This window comes from Lepeophtheirus salmonis, chromosome 5 (assembly GCF_016086655.4).
Source record: "Lepeophtheirus salmonis chromosome 5, UVic_Lsal_1.4, whole genome shotgun sequence".
Lineage (NCBI taxonomy): Eukaryota > Metazoa > Arthropoda > Copepoda > Siphonostomatoida > Caligidae > Lepeophtheirus > Lepeophtheirus salmonis.
The window spans coordinates 20084576-20102362 of NC_052135.2; the positions used below are offsets into that span (position 1 = coordinate 20084576).

At 29.7% G+C, this 17787-nt stretch overlaps 1 protein-coding gene across 1 annotated transcript in view; it reads right to left on the reverse strand.

The window, feature by feature from the left end:
• LOC121117699 (uncharacterized) overlaps window positions 1-17787 on the reverse strand; it is a 34637-nt gene that overhangs the window by 15847 nt on the left and 1003 nt on the right. The window lies entirely within an intron of this gene.

Genomic DNA, 17787 nt, shown 5'->3' on the forward strand with positions numbered 1-17787 from the left:
TTTTAAATAAGAAATGATCATTTTAAGGGAAAAGTCTAAAACAACATTTGAAAGATTAGATAGATGAACTGTTAATGGCGTCAGTTTTTTGTCTTTTTGTTGTTGTTTTTTTTTTGTGTGTGTGTATGTGTTTCAAAATTGTGAACATTGGCATAAAAACGTTATAAGAATTTATATGTGTTGCATGAATCATATTTTTTAAATCATACATCAGATGGATAGGGAGAAAATCGGACAATAGATAGAGACCAAAAAAGTCAGTCCACGATTTGAAGACGATTAAATTCCCCTCCAATGTCTGAGATTGTGGTCTGGCAGGAAATATCGGTCCAAATCGTTCTATAAAAAATCATTTAAGACGGCACCGAAAAAAAAATCTTGGGCCGGGTCTTAACACTAGTACTCGTAGATACATATATGCACTACCCCTTACAACATAATTATTACCTTTTTAATTAATCAAAAAAAAACCTTGCATGTTTAAAGGAGTGGCGTTAACCATTTTGAAAAGGGAGGGAATAGCTATAAAAATGCCTCAAAGAACCTTTTTTTTAAATAAATAAAAAGTGTGGAGTCCTTCTTACTCATATGTTTTACCTACATCGTTATTTAGTTATTCATCTTAAACTATTTTTAGAATCAAAAGATTATGAGTTTATATATACATTTATATAAGCGTTTTATTGTAGGTTGAGACAAACGACTTAAGTAGCAGCACCAAATAAAAGAAATTCATGGCAAGCTATACTTGAAATAAGCAACTAAATAGGATTAAATGAAGTAAATCCTTTAGAATTCCGTATGCAAAGGGAATACATTAATGTGTATTGTATGTTGTATATTTGCTACTATTGTGAAATTAGTTTTCTGCTCATTTTTCTACTACTAGTAACACTGGTGTATCCCCAAAATATCAACGACTTCTATCTAACATATATATTTTTAGGACACTTTGCCCAAAAAGTACTAAATATGTTTGGTGATTATTCATGTTGAATACTATGTCAATATGATTCCCATTCTCTACTCCAATTTGAAACGACAAAATGTTTAATTATTTGCCACAAATTGCAATAATTGAGTGTCTACTAATTTCTTTATGAAAATACTTGAACAGTTGGCTCGAACCGTTTTCAGAACCGATGTGACAAAAATCATGAGAATAACCCAATAAATCCCGACGTATCCTCGCTAACACAAAAATATACAGTCTATTTTGCTGTCAGCTATCGATGTTTGGATTTTGTGGGTGACTATAATCTGCATTGCTTATTGCAGACAATTTTGCTCCTTCTGGTGTATAAGTTTATCGTCCAATCTCAATTCGGTAAAGTGGTCATTCGGGAATGTATCCGTTTGGTAAAATTGATTGGATACAAAGGTTTCCGCCCAAGTGTAAGGGCACGATATTTTAATGTTAGTTTGCACGGCCTTACCTCATTTATACAAAATTCCCAACAATTCCCGACAATTATTGAATAACTATTAAATAGTTGTGGAGAAGAATTGTCCGACTAATACCAATTAGTTTTACCATTATTTTTTTCGAAGAAACAAAAGGTTGCAAAATACAATAAAGTTAATTACATGGTACTCTTACAAAAAAAAAACATTGATTTTTTAAGGAAAAAGGTCATGAACGAACTAAAAAAAACATCAATATCCGTAAGATATATGTACTAAGTTGTCGTTATAAATAAATTATTATACTAATAAACAATAATAAATACAAGATAGAGCCACTATGCTAGGGTATGTAAATAATATACTAATAAGTAAACAAAGCTCATGTCAAATTAGTTCTATCATTAAGCTGTGAACAATTCCTTACTTATTAATTAAAGAACTGTCAAACAGCTATCGGAAAGAATATTTCTTCCATCTCCTTTTGGAGAAAATGTTGAGTGATAAGATTACGTCATGATATATGTATTATATCTAAGAGTTGTGGCTCAAATTCAACTTTTTCGAAATTGATGATTAGGGGGGAATTGGAGGGGGGGTTACAATAGGAAATTCGTAATACTATGAAATCTATTGTAGGCCAAATCTTAGAACAATTTTCTCCTTGTTCTCCAATTCAGTAAAATATTTTGTGGATTTTATAAATCCAATTACGGCAAGAAATTTGATTCCTGGAGAAACTTCAGTGATATTTTTAACCTATAATCATTAATCAAAAATTTTAATTTTTGATCTTATGGAGAAAAACAATTTATAGATCCCACAAGTCAAATTTTGTATTTTCTGCTAAATATCGTAGTATTTTTATACATAAAGAGATAAGTAATAATACTTTTCTTTTTATACCATAATAATTATTAACAATCATCACAGCCTAATAAACTCTTCATACAACTAAGTTGAATAATCTTGTCTTTACGATAGATTGAACGGAGCTAATCATCCTCACAATAAAAATCAATAACTTATATATATATATATACATTTTAAAAATGTACCGCATGCGTCACATTTCAGTTTATACTGAAGATTGTTTTCAAACTTTAGCTAAAACTGGTTCTTGAAGACAGTGAGAACAAAATTAAGTTTATTTTCAGTGAAATATAACTAAATTCAACCATTTTTAATTCAATTTGGCTTCTCTCAGCCTCAATGACGCCCTCCACCCCATTCCTGATGGATCCGCAAAAACCGTCAGATGTACATAGACTTCTGAAAAGTCAGTCAATTCAGCCTTGATGGCAAAATCCAAAGATATCTCTGAACCGTGAGGCGTGTTGCAGACAGCTACTTTGACCTTTCCCTAGATGGAATATGTTTTTGGCCACATTCAAAAGAACTTTAACTCTGTACAACCTCTTCTCCTTTGTGCCCATCGTAATGAGATATTTCTTCCTCCTTGCTCTTGATTTTGCTCCCAAGTCAACCCTCAAAATCTTCCTCACTAGATTTCTAGCCAGCAGTTTCTGATATACATTATAATGGCCTTGTTCTTACTGTTCGTTTCCGAACTTACTCAGAGTTTCTAGCGACTGTTCCTTGGGTTTCAATTGGTTTTGTAATGCCATACACGGCCTTCCAGCTGATCCTGAGGTCATTTGCAATATCCTTTGGGACCTTCCAGCGCGCAAGCATTTCCAGAACAAAAACTCTTTTGGATTCTATTTAGGTGTCTTTGAAGATACAACCGATATTTATAAATAAAAAGAATTGCAAATTGTTATTAGAATATAATGCAAGAATCAAAACTTGAATTGTGAGCATTTCTTGAAGTGTAAACTTAAATATGACGCATGGGGTATATGCATTGAAGAACAACATCCAAGACCCACTCTTTTGAGTTCATATTTGACACAAATTGATTATCCTACTACAAATATCCCGTTTTCAAAATTCAAAAAAGCTGATCAACCCTCCTCCAAAAAACCTACCCTATTTCAATCTACATATTTTAATGAGCATAATTCCCGAACTTCTTTAGCACATTATGTCTTCCTACATTAAGTACTGATAAACCAGACATGTGTATGTATTTACAAAGATAGTTACGTACCCACAAACATTACTTTGTAAGGAGGATGGATTACTCCAACATATTTATAAATATGTTGGAGTAATGTACATACATAGAATGGAATCATTAATTTTTTTCCTACATCTTCTTTTGGTAATTTTCATGGTACATTAATTTGACTAAAGTAAGAAAATATGTAGGTAATAATAGATTGACTCCTCTTCACTCATTTCCCCACGCATAAAAAAGTAATCAATGATTACATAAATATGGAAACGGTTTGCTTCTCAACATTTTTCCAATTTTCATTACAGCTGTGTAGAAAAGTTGTTGGCACGCGATACGAACATAGCCTATGCAAAATATCACTTTTCTACAATGTCATCTTTCACACAGCCTTTACTTCTAAAAAAGACCCAAAATCAGTGGGCAGTTCTTTCCAATGAAGCAACTATTATTCGCTGATTAATGGGAAATATTCACAACTTATCAATAGTCAATTCTTATTCAATCTATCAACGTTCAAAAATCCGGATTAGGAAGAAAAAAAAAGCAAACAAATCGGCAACTGACAATAAAATTCAAAAGTTTGAAATCAGGCCAAAATTAGTTATTTGGTCAATTAAGATTGTAATAAAGCATTATTTGTTATTTTTGCAAAAAAAAATTTTGATAGACATTTTTCTAGTCTATAAAAAGTGTTTATAGAGTTTTCATAGAGTCATCCTATGGAGTAAAATGAAATAATAACGTAATGGAATTTTGAATACATATTTTGATCTTTCCTTTCTGAAAACGTTTTTTCAACCAGCGGCGATAAACAAAGCCTCTAAAGATCGACTTATTTTATAAAATTATCTTTTTTATTAATAGTAATACATTTATAATACAAATATAAAAGACAAAAACATAAAAAAAACCAGACAGTGCAGAGGAAAAAAAAAAGTGTCACACACAAAAAAAGAATTTAATAAAAATCGCTTGAGGTCAGCTTCACTTCCCTGGCAAAAGCAAAAAGGTATTGTGTTCCAAAGAATAATAGATCTGTAATAGAAACCATGTTTAAAAATGTCAGTCTTTGGTTTTGGTAGGGAGATTTTGAGTTGAGAGTATCGTTTTGTGGAAAAAACTTTGAAAATACTATTTATCTGTTAGAAAAATGTCTATCAAAATTGTTTTAAGCAAAATAAAGAATAATGATTTATTTTAATCTTAAGTGACTAAATAAAGAATATTGACCTTTTCTTCAAACTTTGACTGAGATTTGTTACCTAAAGCTGATACTGTCGAACAATAACATTTTACATAGGTAAATTATTCCCAATTAACAACTCTTCTACACTAGCCGTGATCGAAATTCGAAAAAAACTGACAAACAAGCCGTCTTAATGTACATTCATTGTAGTACTTGCACATAGTCAGGATATCCCAATTCTCAAAAGAAATCTTTGAAGAGCATTAACAAATGATCTGGGAAAACCACTTTTCCCAAATTAAATAAAACTTAAAAGAGCTTAACTTCCTAAAGAGCTCAGGAAGAAGGCGTACACCTGTCTAAACAATTAAAGAGATACAGATAATAATTAAATAACCATTATTCCCTTTTCTTCATGCTTTTTTTCCTTCTTCAATATATGGTTAAGGATGAATCGACACCGTAATATTATTGATATAATCCATAGCTGCTTAAAAAAAAACGATACTCTTCGAGAGATAAGAGGTCACATAAAAGAATGCACAAATAAATTATTAGGTTAAGGAAAAAGTTCTGAGTTACCGCTAGATGTCTTCAGTGAAGTATATCTCAAAATTAATATATTGCATCAGAAAAAAGCTTAAATTATGTTTTAAGGTTAAACGTACACTTAAAAAAGTTAATTTACAGTTTTGTGTTTGGTGAAGTCAGTTACGTGTTACAGCATTCCAAAATAGAAGTAAAAAGAGAGACAATTCGATTCATTCTCCAGTATCACTACGACCAAGGTGAAGAAGCGAAGCAGGTACCCCTAAAAAATTGTACTGTTTATGGACCCAATGCAGTATTGAATGAACCAGCAAAGTATTGGACGTTTAAAATGTTAAAAAAGTAATGGAAATCGTCGAGTTGGACAGACATGTGAGCACTTATTCAATTTCTCAGGATCCGAAAATTAGCCAGAAAACCATTTGAAACCATTTAAATCAGATAATAATAATTTGTTGATCGTATTGTCAAAATAAAGCAAAAAAACGTTCAGAGTTTTTTACTTCATCTATTATTAATGTTAATGTTATTACGATAACAATTTATATTTTCGTAAAGGTTGTAATATCAAACAAGATGTCGATATTTTGATAGTTTTGATAATTTTTTCTATTAAAAATATAACACACAAATGTCGTTAAGGACTACTCACTATATGCACCTTCAGGTGTATTGTTTGGGATGAGGGTCGGCTCAAAAATTTGAAGGTTTTAATTTTCATATAAAAGACGATTTATTTTATTACTTTTTATGTATAATATGTTGAGAAATTTTGTTTGGGGCTCAGAAATGTTAAGGATTACGTCATTGGTTGGCCATTTTTTTACGAAATGGCGCTATAAGTACTAAATCTTGTAGAAATCGTCCACAAATACTGTAACCTTCAACAAAATTTGTTCTATATAATTCAGTAACCCCATCATTCTTTATAACTCGATTATCAACTATATTACAGGTATAATCCAATATTAATAAGAATAGTAAATATTTTAATTCAGTCTTAATGAAGAATATTGAACAACTATTCTCGAGCATTGGATATGTCCGAATAGTAATGAAAATTACAAACATTTCAAGTTTAAAATTCAAGTCCTTTTTAATGAAGAATAATAGGGAACATGTGAAAAGTTGGAGGGAGAGCAAACCCCTTCAATGTTTTTCTTCAATCCACATATGTCTCTTCTCAATAATTACTATCAGCGTCACTTGTACAGACTGTTTATAGAGAAAGAAATACATAGACTATAGAGGCGACAGAAGGATTTTGAGTGGCCTTTCGGCATAGTAAGGCTGTACTACTTTAAAATCTTAGTCTACAGTAATTAGCATCAACTATGTCAAAGAGTAAAGACAAAGATACGATTTTTTATGAATATAAGAGCAGGTCGAGAGTTGGCGACTGACCGCTATCTGGCTACTTCAAGTTTTTTATATATTTTTAGTTATTTTTTTAAGATAAACTACTTTGACTTACAAGCTCTGTCAAGGGACGAATTAAGCTCGTTTGTCAAGTATTATTCTATCTCTGAGATATTATAATTTCAACGTCAGATAGAAAAAAAGAGTTGATTTCTTAACTTTTTATTAAAGCATTAGATTGATTGATGCCATTAGAGTCAATCAGCGTTGAATATCATTTCTTTAGTTGAAAATTGTCCCCTAGCTATTAATGTTAGAAAAAAAAACAAATTGGATGTCTTCTCATATCCTTTTCTGAGACTTTTGGTCAATCATTAGCGCATCTTGTCGTCTCGATTTATTTATTTCTATAGGAGACTTTACCGTCGAAACAAGACAAACAGTTTTTAAATCAAATATTAAAGACCGAGACAACCGAATAAATGTATTAGTTCCTTTAAGATAACTTTTAGGTAAAAAAAAGGACCTTTTCATGACTATTCCAATTACCTGCAGTTGAAATGAAAGCTTTTATTTTAATGAAATTCGTGACCAAGAGCCATAATTATACTTTGTTCAAACACATACATAAATACTAAAAGTAAAAAAAAAATATATAAAACCAAACCATAGCCAGAATTACAATATACATATACCAATTTAGTATTATTAATGTTTTGCTAATATTAATTAATACCAAAAAAGAGTCTGTAAGAGAGGAATTTTGAAATACTTAATATTTTGGTTGGTGTAAATATATACTTATTTATAAAAAGTGTAATATTCATCAATAAAAATCCCATCCCTAACAAAAAAACGAGTCAAAAGATGTTCATAGTGCAAGTAGGAAATGTTAAAACTATCATAATTCAAGGTGATATTTCTTTTTTATAGATATCTCTGTCACCTCATTCCTTAGAGTCACCTTTGTCCTACCCATATATTATCAATTATAAGTTTCTTCATTTTTTTATTATAACTAATACTGCCTTGATTAGTTGTTATTTTTTTAGCTTGCAAGTTCAGCTTTTTTGGATTATGTAACTTAATCTGACGCACAACAAAAAATAATTAAATAGTAAATGTGGACTAAGATAATTTTTGCTGGATTATATATCATAAAAGGAAACTTATGAAATAATTCAATCCAGGATTACCTTTAGAAAATATGAGGAAAACGGAATCCCGGAAAAGAAATTTTAATGGATACATAGTACAATTTAATAGTGATGAATAATTATTCATTAAGAGATAATCCACAAAATATATTACGAAATTTTTACGTAGGTGTTGGAAAGACGTGTACAGTATGTATAGAGTACACCACCTATGCCATTGTATTTAACTAAATAAACATTTTGCACTATAGGTAAACTCCATAACTATTATTCTTCCCCCAAAAAAAAAAAAAAAAAAATAATAATAATACATAAATAAAGATTTTTTGGATCTTTTAGCAAGAACAATAAAAAATCGTCTTTTACCATTTTTTTTTCTAGATAGTAAATACATATCTTAAAAGCAAATTTTTGTCTTTAATCTTTATCAAAAAACAAAAAAGTGTAGGATGTAACAAATAAATTAAAAATATTTTTATATTTTTCTCAGTCCGTGGCCCACCGTCGTCATTTATTACATGTGCATTAGACTCTCCGCTTTTTGGGTTAATATTTTTTTCCTCCTGCACAAAGATTTTTTGTGTTGGAATAAATGGTAAAACTGACTTCAGCAAAGTTTAGGGGATTCGAGACCGTTTTTAGGCCTGATTAAAGCTATTTTAATTCATATTAGGTTTTTAAAATGTGCTCAATGATTTGCAGTTTCCTTATTTTATTAGAAATAATGTTTCTACATTTTGTTCAACAACATCACTTCAACTAGGGGCTAAAATTTAGCTATGTTATTTTTGATAAAACAGGGTTACTACAACTCATTGAACAAATCTTTAGCCACTTAAATTAATAGAAACAAGGTCCACATTATTTTTAAACGTGACCTATTTATTTTGCTGTAAATAACTTTGCCCGCCTGTAGGAGATAATCCCCTCTTATTTGTGTTTATAGGTAGAGATGATATTTTTGCAAGTGCATGAGGAGAAGGTGAGAGCGAGACAAGGGGTATTACTGAACCAAGATCCTTATGAATATCAGATGAACATATGATTTTGGCGGGATAAAATGAATTACTGTTTTAAAGAGAAGAACTGTCTACATTTAAAATAGTATCAGTGCAGGGAAAATATTATCATTATATTTAAACTCAAATATATTTATTTTATTATTCATTTGGATATTATTCAAACAATTTACAGCAAATAGGCGAAAATGTTTACTTCAAAGTGAGAAATTAACACCACGACGTTCTATTAAATTATGAATAAAAAAGAAGAAAGATTACTCACAACAACCCTATTCCTTTTCTAATCGCTAAAATTAGTTTTTCCTTTACACAGATCTCTTGTTTGATTATAGGTCCGAACTATACCATTAGTCTTTACAGTTGCATCTCAGCTATAAATCAAAAGAAGAGTAAAAACAGTAAGGAAATAAAGATATAAATAGTGTTTATAAGGACGAATCTGGGAGCATGACTCTATTTTAAAAGAACTCGTTGACTATTTGCACCTTAATGAATCATAGATACGTTCTTAATTGAGGCTTGAAGAAATGTAAGAAAATCCATCACAAGAAAAAAAAATGTTTCAACACTAAAGGTAAAGTTAGAACCTTTAATATAAAACTATAAAAAGGCTGCAAGTATGTAAGGCGGCGAAATTACATGAAATCCTTTTCAACTAATAAACCGAATACTAAAAGAATATAAGGAGTAAATGTTTGGAATGGTACAAGAAGTCTAAAAATGGACAATTCTGTCCCAAAAATCTCTTCTTCTTTTTTTTTCATAATAAAATGGCAAAAGTCCGTTTTTGATTATCCCCAACACAAAAACTATTTATGCGCAGTAAGGAAAAAATGTTAACCGGAAAACGGGACAGTCTAATGTAGGTAAATAATAATATGTTTTATAGGCATCCAAATTTCAATGAGGAATGAACGAAGGAATAATGAAATGCTGAATTTAAATGATGTTTCAGTATGCTTTTAAGGCTCATTAAATCTTTTTTGTTCATACACAGATTTTGGGCACATCATCAAATTCCACTCTATGTATACATATGTATGGTGTGATACGAATGAAAGAACCATTATGAAAAGGGGGGTTACACACCCAAGTGAACATCCGGAATTGAAATTTCCCTCCTTCATTTGTACATTGTACATGTAAATAGATTATGTATAGCACTCGTTATACATATTTTGATTTTAAATATTTATTCACCTAAAGGTAAAGGAATAAATAATATTATGTACACAGTAAAGTCCGGGTAAGTCGAATTTGAAGGAGCGAGTTTTGTACGAGATATGAAAAATAAAAATAAAATAGTTTTTGCTCTTCTTCACCACATGCCTTAAACTAGCTTTATAAATTTGTTTAGGAAATGACTGAAAGGTGGGGGAATGAAGGCATTTCGATATTAATTCAGGCAATTTCAAGTATATTAAATAAAAACTTTGCACATTGAGTTCAATAGAAAATTTCTATCGATGTCCATTGAACTACATCCTCCATATTATATCATTTGATGAATCCAAATCCTATTAGAATTTAAGCCCTTTATTCCAAATATGGCCTTAGTTTTTCTCAATCAGGCTAAGAACCTTTATACAAATACCATAAAGATATTGGTAATTTTGATTATTTTTTATTCAAATTTTTTAACGCCCTTAATATTGAATAAAATGATAAATGGTACGATTATGTATAGTTCTCAAAGTCTAATGTTTAACGATTATAAAAACCCCTTTCATAATGTTTATATCATATGGATAAATTGAGTAATCTTTATTTGAATAAGAAAATGGATGTTTCTTTCTTCAGAGGCAAACAGCTCCAAGAGAATAAATGAAGAAAGTGTAAAATATTTCATTTGTAAGTGTAGTTATTTATACTTAAAATGAACTAATTGACGTTTCATACAAAGCTCCCGTTAAAAGATGATGGTTTTTTAACCTTTAAATTGCACTTTCTCAAGATTGGATGATCTATTATAGAATATCAGCACATATTTAACATCAATATAAAATATAATTTAATTTACATCTGGAATACTGATTTGATTCTTACCTATAATACAAGTTGGATCAAACCTATAAAAATGGTAATTATATTTAAGAAACCACTTTTTATACGAAAAAAAACCAATTCTAAATACGTGTGTCAAGTACTATTAAAACTTGATGATTTTTTTTTACTTGAGTAGTTATTTATTAACTTACGTGCTTTAATTTGACAATTGTTACTATATAATATTATAATTTTTTTATGTGGCGTGACGTCGTTATAAGATATTGAAATCGTAAACAGCATTACAATAATGTTGTCTGCTTATCATACACCCCCCTAAAAAAATAGGATCACTCAAAATATCTCAATCGAAAAAAAGCGCTCCGAGGTACAGTTTCTGAAATATATATATATATATTTTTTTAAATATTATATAAACTAAGATATCCTTTATTACTATAAATGATGAATAAGTTTTAAGAACCGAAAGGTTAGTGTCGTTTTTCATCTTTTTTCAGACTAAAATAAGAAATATTGTAAGTTCAGAACAAGATAGAGAAGCTGCAAAAAGATGTGTATAATCATTAAAAACACTTTGCATAAGTTTTATTATTTGTACCTATAATTTAGTGATTGTCTGTATGCTAAAAATGAGATCATTTTTAAATTATCTGCTCAAAGATAAATTTCATTATTGGCTTAAATTTATTGGTAATTATTTGTATTCTCCAAGGTTGAATTCATCTTAGAACTAAATTTTTAATGGCTCTGAAATACAAATAATATAAATTTTATATTGATTCGAGTTATTCGACTTCCAAACTGTTTTCCTTGTCGCATATATAAGTGAATAATAAACTTTGAGTATATTTACTTTTTTCTAAACAAGGTGCAGTTGAATGATTCATGAATCTATTTAAAGGCCCTGCAGTCTTAGTTACAAACAAGGTGTCTACATTTTGTACTTTGAGTAATAATTCCTAGGAATTTGTTTTGGATCAAACGGAAATCATGTGGAATCAATTTCCAATACAGTCCCCTATGGTTTTCTAAAAGGCATACCAAATTGGCTACGGTACAAAAACATATTTTCCCCTCCTTATTTACTAGTGTTGTGACTAGGTCCGAGACATTATATTTTTCGGTTCGGTCTTAGAGGATGTTTTCTATATGGATCTGGACCAATATTTTGAACCAGAGTGTAAAGTTGCACAGAATTAGTCAAAACTATAACGTTTTCAGACCAGTCTAGAATTTTCAGAACCAACACTAATATTTACGTACTTACTATATAGTGTTGATACTAGGTTCAAATTCATTTTTCCTCCCAGTTCGGACATTAGGGATTTTTTTCCAGACCAATTTGAACCGATATTTCAATAGAGATCGTGGTCTCAGACCGTGGACCTTAATTTAATCCTTTTAAAATCCTGAAACGATTTTTTTTCGGTCACCGATGAAAGGTTGAATTTATTATTTCTTAGATCAACAGCCTTTGAAGTTTTCATTATATTTTAAAATGGACGCTCTATTGTTTTTGTTTTTTTTGGTCTCCCTAGAGGGACTTAATTTAATATTCCTTAGATCAACCGTAGTTGATGTTTTAATTATATTTATTTGAAAATAAAATAATCTATAAACTTCCGGAGCACGTTGCAAATATAAAAAGTACTCCTAAAAGCATATTAATTTATTAATATGGCATAACTCAGTTACAAAAATCTCACATAGCGTCATTAACAATAAAAATATAAAAATGGTCTAGACCAATGATTCTTAAACTTCTTACAATGTGTACCACCTAAGAAAATATCGATATCTCCAGGCACTACCATTACTACTCGACTGAATATGCAGTAGTAGGAGTTCTAACTATTTACGACGTTCCTTTACGTACCACAGTTGAAAAAAACATTGGATTATAGGGTCATTCCACGCCAAATCGATCAAAAAAGGCACATTTCTTACAGCACCATCTCCAATTTTTTTGAAATTTTGCATATAGTTTAATATTGAAAAGATACTCAAAAATCTAAAATTTTAGTCTTCTTTGACCTCATATCAGGAGTAAGAGGCTTTAAAAGTTCCAGCCTCGAGGCCAGCACCCATATTTTTAAACAGCTATACCTCTTGTGTTTTTTAAAGATATCGATCTACTTTAAACGTGGTTGGATAGATATTTACACATTGATTATTCTCTATTTTATACTTTTACCCAATAAAATGTCTCTTTGACCTTCAGGCCACGAGCTCAACTCTTTGATCTTACAAATTTCAAACATGGTACACTTCAATTTTTCTCGAGTTTTCATGAAATGGCTGTCAATATATATAAATTCATTTCAAAGAAGTTTTGGGACTGCTTTCAAATTTGGGTCAACGCAATAAGCGAAATACTAAGAATGGGATGTACAAAACTTTGTTACAATATTAGAAAAGATGGTTAATTTAGAATTGTGGCGAGATAAATTTAAAATCATTTATATATATATTTTTTAATCCAAGTTAGTATACTACAATGGCCTTAAGTGTTTGTAAATATATAGGATATTATAAACCTAAACTACTACAAATTTTACTACTTAGTTCAAAAAATAAAACTTATAAACTCATATCTACCCAACCAAATTTACAATTTCAATAAAATACTATTTAATAAAGATGACGAGATAAATTTCTAACTTTATTTCTGTTATCATGAATTCACAAATAATTTATAATGGCACACAATAATATTTTTTTTTCTTACAGCCGCTGTATTTTTTATATAATTTCTAAATCAATCCTTAACTTTTTTTTTGGTGTGGTGATAACTCTTTTAACTTCGACACAGGGATAAATGAGTGAAACTTCTGAGTTTTAGGTATAGTGGTGAACCTTTTTTGCCTATCGCTTAAGAGTACCAATTCTTGATTATATTCACTACATTTAGAATATGCAAAATTTATATTCTTAATATTTTCTTCACAAAATTTATAAAATTCTATAGGAGTTAAAATTGGTTCCGAGTTATTTTTTTTTTCCTTCTGAACAACGCTGTTTAATTGTACCGCCTAAACCATCACAATGTCCTTTTCCATGACTTGTTACAAAAAAAAATCCATTCTGCTGAGATTCCAAAATCTTCTGTGGGGTAGCAAAGGGTTAAGAAGTTCTTGAAATATCCAACAAAAGAGTGAAGTGCTACCATAGAGTTGTTCCAATGAAAACTTTGCACCTCGTCCTGAACAATGAAAGAAAAATTCTCAGAAAAGTCACAAGCCACTACCATTTTTACATCTTCTAACTCTTTCTTCGCTCTTTTAAAGCTCGAGGATTGCATTTTGGTTATAAAAGAATGCGGTTGATATTTTTGGGGATAAGTTTGTTTGAAAAACTTCTCGTAAGTTACATAATATGAGGTGCTTTTACTCTTTGATCTTGGCTCCATTCTTGTAAACACTCACGATATCTTTTTGTCTTGGGATAATCTTGCTCACATCTTTGGATTTATAAAAGTTGATCACGTCTTGAGCAATATGTTCATCAATTCTGGAACCCCCTCCTTGAATTTGGACCTGCCAAAATTCCTTGGTCCAAGGTCAACTTCTTAGCAAATTGGGCAAAATGATATGTTGCTTTGAAAGTATTTTGGATTTTCCTTATAGGCCAAATAAGCAAAACGATAGTCCAAACCTTAATTTGTTCGCTTTTTTTTTTTTTTTTGTTGAGTTATTAAATTTATCCTGTAAATCTTTGAGGAGTTGATCAAACTCTTGGGCTTTTAATGCGTTTGTAGTTTCTTCGTCAACATTTATATCCGAAACTATATCAAACCCTCCATAAATATTTATTAATTTGTTTTGAATAGCTTGCGATGTTTTGTGCCTTTCCCTAGACATGTTTTGGAGTTGACTAACCCTTTTTGTACGACTTTCTCCTAATGCAGATAAATATTTATTGAAGTCTTAAACTGCAAGATTGGGATTTCTAGGTTCTTCCGAATCACTTTCGTTAGAAGAATTTAAGACCATTGTGTCGTTTTCAATGGCAGTATCTATTTGAGGAGGTTTTTCGTTTTTTAGCTTCTCCTCGCATGGCCTCCATATATTTCTTAATTGTATGTACCATTTTTTGAAAAGGTCCTCATAACTAATCAAACATTTTTTCCAGATACGTGTTTTATGTTTATTAAATGGATCCCTACAAAATTTTAATTCACGCTGATGTTCCATTTTGAAAATGATTTGCTATGTTGAAACTTAATAAGTAACTTTCCAGTTGTTTGCTAATCTACGTAATTAAAGTATTCTCAATCATTAGTTTCAATAAAGTGCTTGCTCATTTTTATATTCCTAACTTATTCATCTCCCCCAGTTACAAAGCAGTTTGAAAGCAGCCCAAAACTTCTTTGAAATGAATTAATATATATTGACAGCCATTTCATGAAAATTTGAGGAAAATTGAATTATACCATGTTTGAAAATTTTAAGGTCAAAGATTTTACCTCGTGACCTCAAGGTCAAAGAGACATTTTATTGGGTAAAAGTATAATATATAGAATCATAAATTTGTAAATATCTATCTAATCACATTTAAATTAGATGGAGATCCTTCAAAACACAAGAGATATAGCTGTTTAAAAACATGGATGCTGGCCTCGAGGTTTGAACTTTGGGAGTCTCCAAATCTTGAAAATCGGAGATGGTGATGTCTGACAAGTGATCGATTTGACATGGAATAACCCTATACCAAATTACTAATGAAACTGAGATATTTTTTGTGTGATTGACCTTGATCAAATTCAATTTAAATGGTCATCTCAGTTCGATTTACAAAAATTAACGATCTCAGACCTAACTGAAACTTAACAATAGCAAGTTATATTGTTGAGTACTGTATGTAGCGTTTAACTAATTACGCAATACTAATTTAGTATAGTGTTGTTTTGAATATGTCAGTAGCGTGGCGATATACAGAACAACACTAATATGGACTTACTTAACTAAGCATATAAATATTTAAGTACGACTTGACAAAGTGTACATACGTTTTGTAGGTTCATAAAGGCTAGTAAAATATGAAAAGTTTTCAACTCTCACATTCTCTTACTAAAAATTCACTTTAAAATATGTTAATAATTTGTTCATTTGACAGGTTAAAGGATATCCATAGAGAATCGTTCGATTTTGAAGGTATTTTATCTACTGTATTTAGATTAGATATGGAATTTTTATTTATTATCCATAAATTATCAATTCTTATTTTATCATCATTTTTAAGATCCCGCAGGTCCCAATTATTTTAGTTTCGTAAGCTGATGCAACTGGCAACACAAAAACGTAAATAGTAAGTGACACAATTAGAGGTTAAATATTTGTGAAATGAAGCTTATATTATGAAATAATTAAATTCAGGATTTCTCGGGAATTTCCCATCGGAGAACAACCACAATAAATCCTAGAGATCCTAGCTGATTTAGCTTTTTATAATATAAAAATTTTTATATTTCTAAAATATACCTTTTACTATTAAAATGGCTAAACTATAGGTTTCCTGATTTCCTGATCTTTGAGTGAGATCCCATAATTTATCCAACACTGTTAGTAGATAATAAATAGTGTGAAATTTAGGTACTTTTTATATTTTAAAAAGAAAAAATTACTTTAGCTTAGTTTTACTCATATATTCTCAATTCTCATGTTCTTCATTTTATTTGATATCACTAATAGTGAACGGATTAAATTTGTATAATTGTGAAATACAGAACCCAACCCGTGGGTTAAAAGTTAACTTGGTATAAATATATTATCATAAAAATAAAAGGAAGCTTATAATATGAATTAATAACATGCAGGATTTCATGGTGGAAAATTATTTTACGGAAATTTCCCATAAGTGTAAAACCCTTATACATCCCGGGAGGGAGCCCATAGTCTCTAGAAACGTTTATATATTATTCACATAGACCCGATTTCAAAAGTAAGTAATAAAAAATATATCGATAATTAATTTTAATTAGGACATATAAGTAAATGATAAATTGTCAAATGACACGAACATAATGTGAGGTCCGAAATTTTTTCATAAAAATATATCTTCTTCAAACAGATGTTGTTCATTAAAACAAAGTTATAACTATTCATACAGCCATTTTTTCAAAAAAAAGAAAAAATGAGTTGTCATTATTTATACGTCATCTGAGTTTCTTAACCTTAGAGAAGGCTAAATTTTAAGCAACAAGAAAATAAACAAAACTTGAAGCAAAATCATAGTTCTGTAACATAAGGTAATTTATTTAAAATATTGTTAATAACTCTTTGTGAGTAGACAATCATTTTACTATAAATATTTGTTAAATTATATCTCAGAATGTTAGGTAATATATATATATATTAAAGAAATGTTAGAAAAAGGTAATATTTAGAACATTATTTGAAGCATGATGTTTCAAACTTTCATAGTATTTGCAAGGGTATAACATTTTATCAAAATATTTTCTACATTTTCTATACCTAAATCAAAGAGTCCATTTATTTGTGGTTTTTAATTAATGCACAATGATCATAATTAAAGCTTACGTTTATTGTTTGTGTTATATGTAGGTACAGAGGTAGATAAACCTACTACAAATACTTTATTGCAATGAATTCTTGTTTGTCGACCTTCAAAAAAATATCCTTATTTTTTATACTAGACAGTGGCGTAACTACACTTAGGATCATATCGAGAAAAAAAATCGGTTTATAACCGAATATATATTGGATAGTTTTATCTTTACGATAATAATTGCATGCTATTCATTATCAAAATTGTGGACACGTTATTGGGTTAAGGATTCATATTTAAAGTATATTTTAGAACCATTGATTACAATTATTATATTTTTATATTAAGTATATGTATACATCATGCAATTAAAGGTTACTACATGTAAATATGTATACTATACAATAATTAAAAAGTCCAAAAGGCAAATATAAGAAAATTAAAATTTTACATAGACAAAAAAATATTTTGATGGAGTAATTTATTTTGCTTGGTTTATCTGCCTGTTTCTAC